At 30.6% G+C, this 5000-nt stretch overlaps 1 protein-coding gene across 1 annotated transcript in view; it reads right to left on the bottom strand.

The window, feature by feature from the left end:
* The window catches only part of dock2 (dedicator of cytokinesis 2), a 186256-nt gene extending 183921 nt beyond the window's left edge, over positions 1-2335 (bottom strand). Inside the window, exons 1-2 of the mRNA XM_073922441.1 lie at positions 2245-2335; positions 1706-1812 (exon numbers count right to left, since the gene is read on the bottom strand). The gene's annotated coding sequence lies outside the window, so the exon portion shown is untranslated. The remainder of the gene's footprint in view (positions 1-1705; positions 1813-2244) is intronic.
* Between the last annotated feature and the right edge of the window lie 2665 nt (positions 2336-5000).

The raw sequence follows: 5000 nt of genomic DNA, 5'->3' as shown, positions 1-5000 counted from the left end.
ATTTACAAAAAACAGATGACTCCAATTATTTTCATGAAATCAAGTAAGAGTACATTTATTTTTTTGTAAATATACTAAAAACTTTTTTATCATGTTTTTATATTGTGTAATGAGAAGTATTATTGTCAAAAACACAATTTCTGAAAAGCTGTAAAAACAAAAATAAAATTTTTTTGCAAATTAACTCTTTATTTAAAATATATAAAACTTTCAAAATATATTAAAAACTTCTTTAGGAAGGTCAAAATAAATTTCCCATATATCAAAAAAAAAATAAATTAAAAAAAAAAAAAAAAAAAAATATATATATATATATATATATATATATATATATATATATATATATATATATATATATATATATATATATATATATATTATTTTGATATATGGAAAATTTATTTTGTGTTTTTATATTAAAGATTTACATAAAATAAATAATAATTAAGCTAATATATAAATTAGTAATATATTTTTCCCTGAATTTAGATTTTAACTTATTGTATTTATGACGTAAGAAATAAATATACTCCAAGGTTTGCCGTATTATCACTTTCATTAAAACTCTTGCAAATATGGAGGACAAAACCTGCAAAAACAATAAATAAATACGCAAATACAAAAAAAAAAGTAAATAAATGCATAAATTCCTACACAAATAAAACATTAAATAAATAAATATGCAAATAAATAAATAAATAAATGAGTAAGTAAATCCATAAATTCCTGCATAAATAAAACATTAAATGAATAATTATGCAAATAAATAAATTAATAAATGAGTAAATAAATCCATAAATTACTGCATAAATAAAACATTAAATAAATAAATAAATATGCAAATAAATAAATAAATGAGTAAATAAATCCATAAATTTCTGCATAAATAAAACATTAAATAAATAAATGAGTAAATAAATCCATAAATTTCTGCAGAAATAAAACATTAAATAAATAAATGAGTAAATAAATCCATAAATTCCTGCATAAATAAAACATTAAATAAGTAAATGAGTAAATAAATCCATAAATTCCTGCATAATTAAAACATTAAATAAATAAATATGCAAATAACTGAATAAATGCATTAAATTATATATATTAAAGGTTTATTCATTTTTTAAACTTCTATGTGTTTCCTTTTTCTCAGGAAAATATTGGCAACATGTTAATGAGAATGAATGAATAAACATTTGAAACGGGGAAAAATAAACCTTCAGCTTAGTTTTTTCTTATTCCCCCAACAATCGTGTAATTTGTTTAATTACTTACCTGCCCCACTATTCTTTATTTAAATATTTTTAATGCAGAAATTTGTGGATTTCACATACATTTATTTATTTGCATATTTATTTATTTATTATTTTATTTTTGCAGGAATTTCTGAATTAATTTACTCATTTATTTATATATTTGCGCATCCAAACAGCAAGAGTTGTGGATAATTTTAAAATAAACCACACAACAATTAAAATAGGTGCAATTAATTATAAACAATCAACACTAATCTTCTGTACTCTCTAGAACAATATGAACGCATGCCATGCTGTTAAAATAATAAGATGAGGAGTGCATGGCAAAGCAAAAAGTGAGCTGAATAGTTACACAGACACATTTTATTACTCTGTCGAGTTAAATCAGTGTTTGATTCGTGTCAGAACTCCAGGTTTAACTCCTCAAATGACAAAAGTTTGAGATGTTTTACCTGATCATGTGGCTGAATGTAGAAACTCATTTTCCTCGCTGACATTATGACTGGATTATAAATCACACTGCTCAAGGATGAAGATCTGTTTATGAGTTTCAGGAAATCTATAAGAGAGATGGGAAAGTTTTCAGGGTTCTGGGAGTCACGTTGAAGTAGTAGACACAATGTAGGCTATTAGTAATTGATTCTAACATTCAACAGTTTTTAATTAGAAATATATCAAATACTCACAGCAACATGAACAATGTATAGTGTTAATCTCTTAACAAGGTTATAGCTTCCGTTTTACATATAATTAAGACATTCCGTGTCTTTGGAGGGGTTATTTTTGATACAACAAAGAAAATTATAGGTATATATAGCTGAACTGTAATCAGTTTAACTAGTTGTAAACAATATGTTAAACATTTATTCGTGTTACTTTGCCTAAAGTGTCAAAAACGGAAAATGTTTTGTGTCGTTACATAAGCAAACTTACAACACAAAAATATTCGCGAAATATGAGAAAAATGACTATTATTGTACTTCAATCTTACCTCTCTCTCTCTCTCTCTCTCTCTCTCTCTCTCTCTCTCTCTCTTCCCTGAGGAGATGATTGCTGAAATTCGCGCTCTGCTTCCGTGAATCGTAAGCCCCGCCCACTTTAATTTGATTGGGTATAAGACTCACTAAACTTTAAACACAGGTGTTTGTTTTTGTATTGCATATCCTGAACAATTGTTAACGCTATAACAAAGACAGATATTTATTTCACACTTTAACAGCATGAAATCATAATTTATTATTTTTATTTTAAAATGTATATAGTTGTGCTTGTTATAAACAATGCATATATGTGCACTACTTTATATTATAATCCATTTTGCCCTCAAAATCTTTAATCAAATACTATAACCCTCAAATTGCCTTTGATATCAATCCTTTAAGGCAGGGCTATTAGTCCTTTAGGGATGGGCTATCAGTCATTTAGGGTGGGACTATCAGTCTTTAGGACGGAGTCATTTAGGGTGGGACTTTCAGTCCTTTAGGGTGGGACTATCAGTCCTTTAGGGCGGGGTTATCAGTCCTTTAGGGTGGGACTATCAGACTTTTAGGGTGGGACTATCAGTCCTTTAGGGTGGGTCTATCAGTCATTTAGGGTGGGTCTATCAGTCCTTTAGAGCGGGGCTATCACTCATTTAGGGTCGGACTATCAGACTTTTAGGGTGGGACTATTAGCCCTTTAGGGTGGGACTATTATACCTTTAGGGTTGGACAATCAGACCTTTAGGGTTGGGCTATCAGTCCTTTTGGATGGAACTATCAGTCCTTTAGGGCGGAGTCATTTAGGATGGCACTATCAATCTTTTAGGGCGGAGTCATTTTGGGTGGGACAATCAGTCCCTTAGGGTGGGACTATCAGTCCTTTAGGGCGGGGCTATCAGTCCTTTAGGAGGGGGCTATTAGTCCTTTTTATCGCGGGGCTATCAGTCACTCAGGGCGGGGCTATCAGTCCTCTAGGGCGGGACTATCAGTCATTTAGGGTGGGACTATCAGTCTTTAAGAGCGGAGTCATTTAAGTTGGAAAAATCAGTCTTTTAGGGTGGGGCTATAAGTAATTTCGGATGGAACTATCAGTCCTTTAGGGCGGAGTCATTTAGGGTGGGACTATCATTCTTTTAGGGGGGAGTCGTTTAGGGTGGGACAATCAGTCCTTTAGGGTGGGGCTGACAGTCCTTTAGGGATTTAGGGACTATCAGCCAACATTGATCACACGGATCATATTCACTATACATTAAACTCTATGAATTAAGTCTGGGATGTCATTATAGTTCATGTATTTGTAAAAGCAGATGTCCCAAAATGTTTAACAATATAGTGTATAAATATAAAATATTACCTAAATGTAAACGTTGAGATTGTTTCAATTAGAAGCCAATTAGGATTTTGTATTTAAACAGAAACAATTATAAATAACACTCAGATGCAAATTAAAATATATATATATTTATTTATTTATTTATTAAACAATTTTTCACAATGAATATCTTTTCTGGAATTGGCTTTCATTCACTGAACGTTAAGCAAGAGCTTGACTGAACAGTTACGGTTCTCCTAGAAAACATGTAAACACAGACATAACTGTGTGATTTATATTAAACTAGATGGAAAAACACACAGATAAGAGACCCGTGTCGTGCCCCTCACCCTCACACCCCTCGACTGAGAAACAATCTGCTCCGAGAGCCTGTCTGTGCCAACTTCCGCTCTCCTCGTGAGTGTGTGTGTGTGTGTGTGTGTGTGTGTGTGTGTGTGTGTGTGTGTGTGTGTCAGGTTTTGCATCTGAGTGATCTCAGTTTGTGTTTGTATGTAAAGTGTTTCTTTTGTTTACAAAACTCAATGAGGGTTATTGTCTATAGAGTGTTGCTGTTTAGATTTGCTATAATAATAATATTCATATATATATATTCATTCATTTTATTTTCGGCTTAGTCCCTTTATTAATCTGGGGTCGCCACAGCGGAATAAACCGGCAACTTATCCAGCATAGGTTTTACACAGCGGATGCCTTTCCAGCTGCAACCCATCACTGGGAAACATCCATACACACTCATTTCATATATATTCAATATATATATATATATATATATATATATATATATATATATATATATATATATATATATATATATATATATATATACACACACACACACAGACACACACATTTAAGCACACAAAACCGTCATATTATTGTGATTGCTGAAGGTCATATAATACTGACTGCTGTATTGAGGCTGGGAAATTCACTTAAATCAGAAAATAGTTATTTTAAATTGTTAAATTGTAATTACATTAATTAATTAATAAAAATTAATAACATTTGACTATTTTTATACACTCAAAAACACAGGTGAGTGTTTGTACATGGTAAATATGGACAAACCCAATGATTATGGGATACATTTTAAAATTAATTCTAATTTGATGTTTAACCCAACAGCTGGGTTTGATTATATTTGAGCCAAGTTTTGATTAAAGGCCAATGTGTTTTTACATGCATTTTTTTTATTTCTCTTTTCTATTTGGGCTTATTGGACCTAATTAGAATAAACCTGAGTATCATATTTTGATATGATGTACTTTTAGAAAAATATGATGTCCATATATGTGCACTCGTGGCCTGAGTTTACATAAAACACTTTCCCCTGACTGTTTTGTAATGCATAATATAGAATTTTTTTTAACATGTTTGGACAATCAGAAAGCAAAAACCACAATTTTTTCCCATTTTGGACAGTTATAAATTGTG

This window comes from Danio rerio, chromosome 14, assembly GCF_049306965.1.
Source record: "Danio rerio strain Tuebingen ecotype United States chromosome 14, GRCz12tu, whole genome shotgun sequence".
NCBI classification, from domain to species: domain Eukaryota; kingdom Metazoa; phylum Chordata; class Actinopteri; order Cypriniformes; family Danionidae; genus Danio; species Danio rerio.
This window is presented reverse-complemented; position numbering and strand designations above follow the sequence as displayed.